This window comes from Prosopis cineraria, unplaced genomic scaffold, assembly GCF_029017545.1.
Source record: "Prosopis cineraria cultivar Desert tree isolate PC_DT_omini unplaced genomic scaffold, ASM2901754v1 PC1132, whole genome shotgun sequence".
Classification (NCBI taxonomy): domain Eukaryota; kingdom Viridiplantae; phylum Streptophyta; class Magnoliopsida; order Fabales; family Fabaceae; genus Prosopis; species Prosopis cineraria.
The window spans coordinates 5,648-19,572 of NW_026556457.1; the positions used below are offsets into that span (position 1 = coordinate 5,648).

General features: G+C 36.2%; 1 non-coding gene across 1 annotated transcript; it reads right to left on the reverse strand.

Annotated features, from left to right (window-relative positions):
* Nucleotides 1–3,659: 3,659 nt before the first annotated feature.
* Nucleotides 3,660–3,766, reverse strand: LOC129299356 (small nucleolar RNA R71). Its single transcript, XR_008590548.1, has one exon. It is a non-coding gene; the product is annotated as a small nucleolar RNA R71 (small nucleolar RNA).
* Between the last annotated feature and the right edge of the window lie 10,159 nt (nt 3,767–13,925).

Consider the following 13,925-nt stretch of genomic DNA (forward strand, 5'->3'; position numbering starts at 1 on the left):
CCCAAAATCAAAATAAATAGTGTCCCCACTATTTAAGGGAAAATGAGGACCTTCTTTCAAGCAATCACCAAGCACAAAAACATCAGATTTGATTACAAGAGAGGATAAAAAATGGTTTTGATAGAACACATTTGTTACCCACTTTTATTTGTCAATTAGGACCATTTTATTAATGATTTATCACCTTCAAGTGCACACATTGCATTAGATTTGGAACTTTGCCTAAGTTTCTAAGATCAGTGCACTAGGGGCATTTTGGTCCAAAAAATGAACTTTTGAGAAAATGTACAAGAAAAATTGACAAAGTGCATTTTATGTCCAGTTGATGAATGGTGAAATTATATTTTTAAAATTCATTTTAGTTTGGGAGTAATTAAATAAAAAAGTCAACACTTTCTTAAGTGTCTTAGTTTGTCCTAGTTTTTGGTTTGCCTTTGTGTGAAAATTTTTATATAATTTTGTGCAGCCTGAAACTTGGTTAATTTAATAAATTCTCCCTTCTAATTATGAATTTAATTCTGGACATGATTAGATTTTATTATATCATATGCTATTTAATTGAATTATGTGATTTATGTGACATAGGTGGCATGTGACTTGTGCATCAATTGGGCAATTGAGGTCAACACTCCTTGAGGACAATGGCTGATGGTTTGCACGTGAATTATGATTATTTTGAGGGATTAGATCAGCTAAAATGATGTGGATGACACATGGGAAATTAGGCACACATTGGAATCATCTACAAACCAATAGGAAGTTGCCACCTTGCAAGTGTGACAAGGCTCCCATTTACATTTTAATTTCTTTTTCCTTATTTTAATTAAGCTTCAGCTGATGGGAGACACCAAGGAGCACGCCATTTTAAGTCCCAAATGGGATCCAACACATATCTCATTCATCTTCCACATTCTCTCTCTCTTGTTCATAGTGTTCTTCATTTTCTCTCTTTTGTTCTTCATTTTCCAGCACCCTAACCTCCATTTTCAGCCACCAAACCTCCACAAAACTCATACCATTCTTCTCCTCTCTTCATTTTCGTTCCATCCCTTCCATTTTCACAAGGATTGAAGCTCATTTCCATCATTCAAGAGCTATGGAGTTTGGCCTTCACAAGCAATCACTAGGGTTCTTGAAGATGAAGATTGGCTAAGTTTCTTTGTGGAATCCTAGAGAGATGAAGATGGAGGATGAGTCTTGAGCTTCAAATTGGCTAAGTTCTTTTGTTTCCTATCCTCTTCTCTTTTTACTAGATGGTTAGATTCCTTAATCTAGGGTTTAATCATCTTAGCTTATAAATTCTAATTTGAATTTGATGTTGATGTAAAGAGAGAGGATTGTTTCATTTAATTTCTTCCTTGGACAGCCATGACTGAATTTTGCCACTCTTTGTTTGGCACATAATCTTGTGTTTTTCAATTAGTGAATTTCTTGTGTTAATATTGCATAATCTTGTGGTGTTAATGCTTGTGTTGTTGAGTAGCTTGACATAATCTTGTGGTGTTAATGCTTGTGTTGTTGAGTAGCTTGACATAATCTTGTGGTTGCTCAATTTATGTGTTTGACCATGGCTGTTGAGAGAGGATTTTGAGTGAATCACTTGGCTAATGTCTTCACCAATTGGTTAATTGAACTAGGGACTTTAATCTAAGACCTAGGGAGGTTAGCTAATTAGGTTAATTGGCTTAGGATAATTTTCTTAAGTCATGACAGCTTTAGTCAAGAGGAAAGGGAAGCTAAACTTAGCCTAATCATGAGAAGATAATGAGTCCAAAATCAACTAATCTCTAGGGTTCCATTATTGTAAAAAGGGAAGTTCATTTCACTCACTTTCACTAGCATTTTAATTACTTGCACATTAGGTAATTAGTTTAGATAATTAGCTAGATAACTAAATTCCTACAAACTTTGGTTGATTTATTTCACTAGATAACTTTCAATTAGACTTAAAACCATTCCTTGGGAGATGACCTAGGGTTGGCCCTATATTGCATTAGGGTTAGCTTTAGTGTAATTTTGAGGATAAGCGACTAATTTCCTATCAAAATTTTGGCGCCGTTGCCGGGGAATGGTTTAAGTTTAATTCTAAGGTTGTTTAGTACTTAATTTACATTTTTAGTGTTCCTGGAAAATCTTTTGAAAAATTATAAAAATTTGTTTTTTGTGTCTTGTTTAGTGTTTTTTGTGTGTTTTGAGTGTTTTTATTCTGTTTTGAAAAAGAAAAAAAAATTTAGTGCAATTTTCGTTGGTTTGGTGTAGAGCTGAAAATACTCTGTTTCTAGTGTCTCTGTCTGAAATTGAAAAATTAACTGGGAATGAGTCTGAGGGAATTTGAACGTGGAATTTATTTCATTGAAAGCTCTATATCCTAGCTTCACTTTAAAATTGGTTTGGTCAATTTTGGACGTGGGAAGTGTCCTGTGGAAATTTTACAATCTAACAAGGTCCAGGGAGCCATTACAGAGGATTCCAAAACCCTGTTTCAACTTTGAGTTAGCATATCTTCCTCTTTGTGCGTTCAAATTGATTGATTCCAGTTTCATTTTTCTTATCGCTGTCTTATCTTTGTTTCTTGTGTTTAGGATTTTCTTCAATTTTTCCATTTTCCTATTTGAAAGTTTGTTAGAAGCTCTGAAGGTCTTCTGGACGAAATCCTGTTTCTCCAGACTTGAGGACCAACTTGTGAAAAATTCTGGGAACGATTGGGAAGGATTTTTAATCTAAAAGTTTTATATAATTTTCCTGTATATCTCTTGTGTTTCTCATAAAAGTTTCAGGGGAATTTATCATGTGGATTTGCTGATAGAAAATTCACAAGTTCACTGTCTCCAGAGAGCCTACTGTGCGAATTCCAGAATTGCCAAAGCTTCTTGATTGAGCATTTCTAACTCTCTTTCTACTTGTTTGGTGTTATTTTTTTTTCATTTTGTTGCTATTGAGTTTAATAAAAAAAATAAAAAAATTATTTCTCTTGCTTTTGTGTGTTTTGAATTGTTTCATGTTGATTTGCATTTTAGTTTAGTTTGTTCTTTGTTCTTAATTTTCTTGAGCTTGATTAGTGCATGACCCGAAGAAAACATACCTCTTTTGTTGAATTAGATCCAGAAATTGAAAGAACTATTTCTAGATTGAGAAGATCACAACCTATTCTTGATTCTCATTTGGTTTGTAATTCAACAATGGAAGGTATCTTAGGACATGAGCATGTGCATAATGAGGGCCATGGGAATGGGAATGAGAATTTGCATGATGATGGCCATGTTAATAATGAATTTGAAGGCTTGCATAACCCTAGAGAGGAGAGGAGCATTAGGCAATTAACTCAACCTAATTGGCATGATAATCCTTATGGCTTATATGTTCCTCCTACTAATGTTCAATTTGAAATTAAATCCTCCTTGATTAATGCATTGCCTAAATTTCATGGGTTACCAGGAGAGGATTGTCATAGGTTTTTGCATACTTTCCTATTGGTTTGTGATACTATGAAGCCTATGCATGTAAATGTTGATGATGTTCAAGCTAAGGCTTTTGTATTTTCTCTTGAAGGTTTAGCAAAGGAATGGTATTTCAACTACCCTTCTTATGTGAAAGTGAGCACATGGGCTGAGCTAAGAAGACTCTTCTTAGATAAATTCTTTCCAAATTCCAAGGTCACCAATTTGAGAAAGCAAATCTATGGGGTCCAACAAGGAGAGGATGAGAGTCTCTATGAGTATTGGACTAGATTCCAAGGCCTTTTGGCTAAATGCCCACACCATCAAATTTCTAGTGAGAATTTAGTCCAATATTTCTATGAGGGCTTGATTCCAAGAGACAAAGTTAACATTGATGCCGCTAGTGGTGGATGCTTGATTGACCTCACTTCCTTAAAGGCTTGGGAACTAATTGACAAGATGGCTTCAAGTGGTGCTCAATACTCTACAAGGGAAAAGAGAAATGTGAATATGGTAGGTTCCTCAGTTCTTAATGATTCATATGTGGACTTGCTAGCTGCCAAGATTGGGAGAATGTTGGCTCCACAAATATCTCAAGTGAGCAATGTAAGTACTTCTCAAGCACTTGTCCCTTATTCTTGTACTTTTTGTGACTCACCTATGCATGTAGAAAGCAATTGTCCTATTAAGTTTGAACAAGTAAATGCTATCTACAATGGAAAACAATCCTATGGTGGGAGGCAAGGGCAAGGAGCTTATTCTAATACTTACAACCCTTCATGGAGAGACCATCCTAATTTCTCCTATTCAAATCCAAATGTGGCTTTACAAGACAATCAACAAAGAGGATCCTATCAAAACACCTTTGGCCGTGACCCTCCACCTCATTTGTCTCAAGGTAGCTCTTCTCAAAGCTACAATCCAAGTGGTAATTCTCTTACACCTTCTTCTAATTCTTATAGTGATAGGAGGCTTGTTCCAATTGAGAGTTCTTCTAATTCGAACTCTTCTAATGATGTGAATGTGTTACGTAAGCAGTTGATTGAAATGAACTCTTTGTATAAAAACATGTATGATGGCTTAGGGAACAAGGTAGAGAGTATGGGTAACAAGTGTGAGAACATGAACTCTAAAATTGATGCCCTTACTTCTCAAATGAATATGCTTGCTAACCAATTAAGTGCAGCCAATGCTCAAGCCTCTACATTACCATCCAACACCGTTGCTAATCCTAAAGCTAATCTTAATGCTATCACATTGAGGAGTGGCAAGGAGTTGGGAGAAAGAGTACAAGAAGACAAAAGACAAGGGAAGGCCGAGAAGCCCTCTTTAAATTCTTCAATTGATGTTAATGTTTCTAGTTCTTCTTTTGCTCCTAATGATGCATCTTTTTGTAGAGATGATGAGGATGAAAACATTGAGGAGATCATATGTGAGCAACCACCATCTAAGGTGGAAAAGGGGACTATGGCCGAGTTGTTTAGTAAGGAAAAAGAGGGAGAGGCCGAGCAAAGTGAAACAAGAAAGGAGAGTTCAAGGAAGGAAGAAGGAAAGCAAAGTCAAGAGATTATGAAGAAGCTTCCTTTTCCACAAGCACAAGTGGTCCCTAAGCAAGTAAAGGGACAATTTGATCAAGAGGTATATGATTTCTTCCACAAGATTCATGTTAATGTACCCTTGATGGATGTAGTTAAGAACTTTCCTAAGTATGCCAAATTTTTGAAAGATTGTTGTACAAATAAAAGAAAATTTAGGCCTAATGCAAGGGTACAATTACCCTCATCTGTGAGTGCTATCATGAAGCCTCAACTCCCTATAAAATGTGAGGACCCCGGTTCCTTCACAATTCCATGCAAGATTGGCAACACACATTTTTCTCATGCATTGATAGACTTAGGTGCAGCCATTAATGTTATGCCTCTTTCAATTTATCATGCCTTGAGTCTTGATTGCATGCATAAGACACCTATGATATGCCAATTAGCGGATAGAAGTGTTAGAAGACCACATGGAGTAGTAGAAGACTTGTTGGTTTGTGTTAAAGGTCTATTATTTCCTGTGGATTTCTATGTGCTTGATATGTCAAAAGAAGGGAGTGGGGATGATATTTTGATTTTAGGAAGGCCATTTATGAGGACTGCCCGTACATTGATTGACATGGAAAAAGGTAGTTTGATTTTGAAATGTGGAGAGGATCATGTTATTTTTAATATATATGAAGCAATGAAACATCCTTTTGAGGATTATTCTTTGTTAGGTGTAAGTTCCATTGAGTTATTGCTTCATGATGCTTGTGAGTCTCACATGCTTGATTCTTTCTCACATGTTGATGATGATTTGTCTCTTGTTACTACTACATGTATTGATGGATGTAGTTGTCCTATTTGTTTAGAGATTGATGCATGCTTGAATGATGCAACTACTTCTTCTCATGATTTGTTTAAAATATCTCCTATGCTTGATCTTGAAATGCTTGAGAAGGGTATATCTTCTTGTGTTGTAGGTACTAAAGCCATTAAGGCCGAATCTATGAGTTTTTCTCCACTCGAGCTTGATGTTCTTAGGATTCCCAAGCTATTGGAGGAAAATTCTACACTTTCACATGTCGAGGCCGTGGCTCAAGTCCAAGCACTTGAGGACAAGTTGCAAGAAAAGGGGGAGGCTGTAAAGAAAGAAGAGGAGAAATCAAAAACAAGTGAGAAGCCTAAAAGACAAGATAGTACCATGGAATATTCCACCAAATTAGACTTGAAGAAGCTCATTCCCTCTTGTGTAGAGCCACCTACCTTGGAGTTGAAGCCTTTACCATCCAATCTCAAGTATGCATATCTCATTGAGAATGAGAAGCTTCCGGTAATAATTTCTAACTCTTTATCTCTTGAGGAAGAAAATGCATTACTTGATGTGTTGAGAAAGAACATACATGCTATTGGTTGGACTTTGGCTGACATTCCTGGTATTGACCCTATTGTGTGCACACATAAAATTTTTCTTGAGGACAATGCTAAGCCCATTAGGCAACCACAAAGGAGACTTAACCCATTGATTTTAGATGTGGTAAAGAAAGAGGTTGTTAAGCTACTTAGTGCTGGGATCATCTATCCTATAGCTGACAGTGAGTGGGTGTCTCCAACCCAAGTTGTACCTAAGAAAGGGGGGATTACTGTGGTAAAAAATGAGAAAGGAGAGCTTGTTCCAACTAGAGTTCAAAATGCTTGGAGAGTGTGCATAGACTATAGGAAGCTCAATAATGTGACTAGGAAGGACCATTTTCCTTTGCCTTTTATTGATCAAATGCTTGAGAGATTGGCTTCCAAGTCCCATTATTGCTTCCTAGATGGGTTTAGTGGGTATTTTCAGATTCCTATAGCTCCTAGTGACCAAGATAAGACTACCTTTACATGCCCCTTTGGTACATTTGCCTATAGGAGGATGCCTTTTGGTCTTTGCAATGCACCTGGTACTTTTCAAAGATGCATGATGTCCATATTTTGTGATTTTATTGAACATTGCATGGAAGTCTTTATGGATGATTTTACTGTGTATGGTGAGTCCTTTGATTCATGCTTGCATTCTTTAGATAAAGTGCTTGGTAGGTGCATTGAAAAGAAGCTTGTGCTTAACTTTGAAAAATGCCATTTCATGGTAGATAAAGGAATTGTTTTAGGCCATTTGATTTCTTCCAATGGCATAGAGGTGGATAAGGCCAAAGTAGATGTGATTGCTTCTTTGCCATATCCTGTTTGTTTGAAAGATTTGAGATCATTTTTGGGACATGCAGGCTTTTATAGGAGATTTATAAAGGGGTTTAGTGAAATTGCTTTGCCTATGTCTAAACTCTTACAAAAAGATGTTGATTTTGTTTTTGATGATGCTTGCAAAAGGAGTTTTGACACTTTGAAAAGCATGCTCATTTCCCCTCCCATTCTTAAAGCCCCAAATTGGTCTTTACCTTTTGAGTTGTCATGTGATGCTTCTAATTTTGCTGTGGGAGCTATGCTTGGTCAAAGAGAGGGCAAGTTATCATATGTGATTGCTTATGCATCTAGGACCCTAGATTCAGCTCAGGTTAATTACACCACAACTGAGAAAGAGTTGTTTGCTATTGTTTTTGCACTTGATAAATTTAGATCATATCTTCTTAACTCTAAAGTTGTTGTGTACACTGACCATGCTGCTGTGAGGTACTTGTTTAAGAAGACAGATTCTAAGCCTCGCTTGATTCGATGGGTGATCTTAATGCAAGAATTTGATGTGGAGATAAGGGATAGGAGTGGTTCTACCAATCAAGTAGCGGATCATTTGTCTAGACTACCTCATTTAAAAGCTACTATGGTAAACTCTAACCCTACTATTCCTTGTGATTCATTTCCTGATGAGGCATTGTGTGCCATTTCATCTAAGCCTCCATGGTATGCCTCTTTTGCTAACTATATTGAGTGTAGAGTCTTGCCTCCTTGTGCTTCACGTTTTGCCATTGAAAAATTGAAAAGAGAGTCTAGATTTTACATTTGGGAACCACCTTTGATGTGGAAGATTTGTAGTGATAAAGTGATTAGGAGGTGTGTTGATGATGTTGATGTGCCTTCTGTTCTTGAATTTTGTCACTCTCATGCATGTGGTGGTCATTTTAGCTCAAATAAGACAGCTAGGAAGGTTTTAGATTGTGGATTGTATTGGCCTAGCTTGTTTAAAGACTCTTATGAATTTTGTAAAGCATGCTTGAAATGTCAAAAGGTTAGTAGTTGGGGTAAGAGACATGAAATGCCTCAACAACCCATTTTTTTTGTGAGATTTTTGATGTTTGGGGCATTGACTTCATGGGTCCCTTTCCACCATCCTTTAGTTTTGAGTACATATTACTTGGTGTTGATTATGTTTCAAAGTGGATTGAAGCCATTCCTACTAGAACTTGTGATGCTAAGATTGTTTTGAAGTTTCTCAAATCTAATATTTTTTGTAGGTATGGAGTTCCTAAGGCCTTGGTAAGTGACCAAGGATCCCACTTTTGCAATAAGATGATGAAGGCTCTCTTGGCTAAATATGGGGTGCATCACAAAATCTCTACACCATATCATCCCCAAACTAATGGCCAAGCCGAAGTATCAAATAGAGAAGTCAAGAAAATCCTAACCAAGGTGGTGAACACAAATAGGAAGGATTGGTCTTTACACTTGGAGGATGCTTTGTGGGCTTATCGGACCGCTTATAAGACTCCCATTGGCATGTCTCCTTTTCGATTGGTGTATGGAAAGGCTTGCCACCTCCCTGTGGAGATAGAGCATAGGGCCTATTGGGCCATCAAGAAACTAAACTTGGATTTCCATCTTTCGGCTAAGGAGAGATTTCTTCAAATGCAAGAACTTGAGGAGCTTAGGTTGGATGCCTATGAGTCTTCTAGAATCTATAAGGAGAAAACAAGGATCCTTCATGACAAGCTAATCTTGAGGAAAAAGTTCCAAGAAGGAGATCAAGTCCTCTTGTTCCAAACAAGGTTTATTCATAAGCATGCCAAGTTGAAGTCTAAGTGGGAGGGACCATATCTAGTGACCAAGGTGTTTCCCTATGGGGTTTTGCAACTCTTGAATAAAGCCACGGGTTCCACTATGCAAATCAATGGTCACCTATGCAAGCTCTACAAAGATGCCAAATCACTTCAAAAGGAGGAGGACTTCTCTCAACATGTTTTTGAACCACCATGATAAGGTTGTATCTCTCTAACCTTGAGCTTTTACCTTCCTTTAATTGATATATTTAATGATAGGTATAGTTCAAGTGTGGGGGAGATGAACCTAGTAGGAAAATTAGAGTTTATTTGCTTTATTTGACTTCTTTGTTTTGTGTTTTAGTTTGAAAAAAAAAAATATCTGCACCACACTTTTGTTATGCATTCATTATTGATCTCACCTTATTTTATCACTAGTCTATACATACATTGAGGACAATGCATGATTTAAGTGTGGGGGAGAGAAATAAACATTTTGTTTTGTTTGTTTGGTTTTGTTTGGTTTTGCAAAAAAAAAATTCAAAAAAAAAATTTCTTTGTTTTGTTTTGTTTGAGGTTACTTAATTACCTAGCTCTTGAATGGATATTTTGATTCTTGAGATGTGGTAATTTTTAGGATTGAATAGGTGTGAAGTGAACATTCTTTTACCTTGAATTAATGGATTAGAGTGGCATATTACCCATTCATGGAAGAGGCTAAACACTCATGTGTGATTAATTCCTTAGTGATGTTACCCTCTAGAATTTGTTTCACTTCTTAATTAAGACCATATATCTTGCACTTGTTTGATAGGAGATGAGAGATGGCATTCATAAAAAATAGCCAAGAGCCAAATAGCCAACCTATTATTATTTATTATCCTTTGTTAGCCACTTTGAGCCTTTGGTTTGATTCTTAAAAAAAAATATTCACCCTATTTTTCCCCAAGGAATGCATGTTACACTTTTATATGTCTTTTTAATATTCATTGCATGTCCTAGATCAAATGAGTGGATGCCTATTATCATTTCTCTATCCATTACTTCCATTGTTTTCAAAGAGTTAGGGGCAAAAAAAAAAAACAAAGATAGATTTGAAAAAAAAAATATAGTCAAAAAGAAAAGAAATAAAGTTGCTAGAAAAAGAAAAAAAAAGAAGAAAAAAAAGAAAAAAAGAAAAAAAAAATAAAAATAAAATAAAAAGTTGCCTAGCTCATCCATTCCATTTGTTTTATTATTTCTTATCATTTCTTTCCATCCTCATTGTGTTAAGGTGTTCACTCAATTGAGTTAGGTTATGCTTTGCATATTAAGGGGATATATCTTGATTTAGCATTATTTTGATGCTAACCCTATTTTTTTTTATATACATGCATTTCTTAGACATCCTTTCATTACCTATATCACAACCTAATAAAGTCCATTTGATTCTTGATTGCAAGTGCTATTTAGTGATGGAGATGTAGAAGGGTTACAAATTCATAGTAGGGTTTATCCTAAGAAATTTTGAGTGAAATTTAATACCTTATACACTTTGAGTGATGAGAGCAAACACTTAACCTAGAGAGGCTTACTCTTTGACATTGATTCTTGGTAAGGGTTTGTTTGTGATGTGCATAATTCTTTCGTAATTATTGCCACATTGATTGATAATTTGTAGAAGTTCATGAGCTAGTATTTTAGTGACTTGAAACAATGTTTTTCTCTTATTTCTTTGTCTTATAGTTTCTTTTGGGACCTTTTTCACTTGATTTTGCCCGGAGTGCAAAAGCTAAGTGTGGGGGAATTGATAGAACACATTTGTTACCCACTTTTATTTGTCAATTAGGACCATTTTATTAATGATTTATCACCTTCAAGTGCACACATTGCATTAGATTTGGAACTTTGCCTAAGTTTCTAAGATCAGTGCACTAGGGGCATTTTGGTCCAAAAAATGAACTTTTGAGAAAATGTACAAGAAAAATTGACAAAGTGCATTTTATGTCCAGTTGATGAATGGTGAAATTATATTTTTAAAATTCATTTTAGTTTGGGAGTAATTAAATAAAAAAGTCAACACTTTCTTAAGTGTCTTAGTTTGTCCTAGTTTTTGGTTTGCCTTTGTGTGAAAATTTTTATATAATTTTGTGCAGCCTGAAACTTGGTTAATTTAATAAATTCTCCCTTCTAATTATGAATTTAATTCTGGACATGAATTAGATTTTATTATATCATATGCTATTTAATTGAATTATGTGATTTATGTGACATAGGTGGCATGTGACTTGTGCATCAATTGGGCAATTGAGGTCAACACTCCTTGAGGACAATGGCTGATGGTTTGCACGTGAATTATGATTATTTTGAGGGATTAGATCAGCTAAAATGATGTGGATGACACATGGGAAATTAGGCACACATTGGAATCATCTACAAACCAATAGGAAGTTGCCACCTTGCAAGTGTGACAAGGCTCCCATTTACATTTTAATTTCTTTTTCCTTATTTTAATTAAGCTTCAGCTGATGGGAGACACCAAGGAGCACGCCATTTTAAGTCCCAAATGGGATCCAACACATATCTCATTCATCTTCCACATTCTCTCTCTCTTGTTCATAGTGTTCTTCATTTTCTCTCTTTTGTTCTTCATTTTCCAGCACCCTAACCTCCATTTTCAGCCACCAAACCTCCACAAAACTCATACCATTCTTCTCCTCTCTTCATTTTCGTTCCATCCCTTCCATTTTCACAAGGATTGAAGCTCATTTCCATCATTCAAGAGCTATGGAGTTTGGCCTTCACAAGCAATCACTAGGGTTCTTGAAGATGAAGATTGGCTAAGTTTCTTTGTGGAATCCTAGAGAGATGAAGATGGAGGATGAGTCTTGAGCTTCAAATTGGCTAAGTTCTTTTGTTTCCTATCCTCTTCTCTTTTTACTAGATGGTTAGATTCCTTAATCTAGGGTTTAATCATCTTAGCTTATAAATTCTAATTTGAATTTGATGTTGATGTAAAGAGAGAGGATTGTTTCATTTAATTTCTTCCTTGGACAGCCATGACTGAATTTTGCCACTCTTTGTTTGGCACATAATCTTGTGTTTTTCAATTAGTGAATTTCTTGTGTTAATATTGCATAATCTTGTGGTGTTAATGCTTGTGTTGTTGAGTAGCTTGACATAATCTTGTGGTGTTAATGCTTGTGTTGTTGAGTAGCTTGACATAATCTTGTGGTTGCTCAATTTATGTGTTTGACCATGGCTGTTGAGAGAGGATTTTGAGTGAATCACTTGGCTAATGTCTTCACCAATTGGTTAATTGAACTAGGGACTTTAATCTAAGACCTAGGGAGGTTAGCTAATTAGGTTAATTGGCTTAGGATAATTTTCTTAAGTCATGACAGCTTTAGTCAAGAGGAAAGGGAAGCTAAACTTAGCCTAATCATGAGAAGATAATGAGTCCAAAATCAACTAATCTCTAGGGTTCCATTATTGTAAAAGGGAAGTTCATTTCACTCACTTTCACTAGCATTTTAATTACTTGCACATTAGGTAATTAGTTTAGATAATTAGCTAGATAACTAAATTCCTACAAACTTTGGTTGATTTATTTCACTAGATAACTTTCAATTAGACTTAAAACCATTCCTTGGGAGATGACCTAGGGTTGGCCCTATATTGCATTAGGGTTAGCTTTAGTGTAATTTTGAGGATAAGCGACTAATTTCCTATCAGGTTTCTACACAACTAAACTTGTACATATATGTGTAAAATAACAAGCAATGTATCACCACAACAAACAAAAAACAAATTAAGTTAGAAACATTAGAGACAGCAATTATCATATTTGAAATTTGTGCACAAGTTAGACAAAATGTTCAATCAAGCCCTCAATAGCTAGCACAAGTTAAAATCCTCCAATGAACTATTTAAAGTAGTGAAATACAACAAATAGAAAGAAAGAAAATAGAAAAATTGTAAAAACAGTGCAAGTAATGGTCCTTCACAGCTCTTTCGCATTAGCTTCACCTTTAGTGGTAGCATCATCATCATTGACACCAAAGTCCTCTTCACCCTCTACTTCTTTATTGTTGCTACCATCAACTACCTCCTCTTCATTAGATGAAAGATTAATCTCCCACTGTGCAACCATTTTATGCAGTAAACGATCCATCTTGGACTGGCCAATTTTGAAGGCCTCTCACATCAACTGTCAGGCTGTCTAGATGCTGGTAGACACCCTCAAAGGAGTAACTAGGCCCAGCTTGTCCACATTGTCACCCTCAACCTCCATTTAGGCTTCCTTACTAATATCCTCACTGCCTTAAATGATATATTACTTGATGCTCTTGTAGACAAAAGGTTTGTCAAGATTAAAAGTGAGGTGAAATGAAGCTCTTTGTACACCTTCGGATGCACAAAGCTGGGAAATGAAATGAGGAAAGACCAAACAAGTGGATGAACAATCTAGAGAAGAGCAAATGGAATCATAAATGATAGCTACAAGATTTACAGGTTGCTCAGTCATCAAGAGATCAATGAGTAAGGCAGTGTCCTTTCGAATGTCAGTAAAATGGGTGAGCAGTCTACCAGGAGCTCCACTATCAGTGAGCAGTCTACCAGGAGCTCCACTAGCAGTAGAGCCTCTGGCAGAATTTCTCTGACAGATGATATGCCCTTAAGAGGTAGAGGATGGCGTCAGAGTAGGATTAGGGCTAGGGGTGGCTGAATCCTTAGGCACCTATAAGATATTCCTTCTGGAAGTGAACAAGTAAGTCCTCAATCTGAGGAGCAAACCGTTCCTTCAACACATGATACAACAGAGGAGAATCCCGCAGTTAAGTTATCAGAGTTTATGAAGTTAAATCAACCATCTTTTTTAGGAACCAATGTATGGGAAGACCTGATTGAGTTTCTTGAAGGAATAGAGAAGAGATGTAGGGCCTTGAGATGCCCTGATGTTTAGTATGTCGAATTTATAGTGTTTCAACTTCAGGGAGTAGCAAGTACTTGGGCAAAAACAG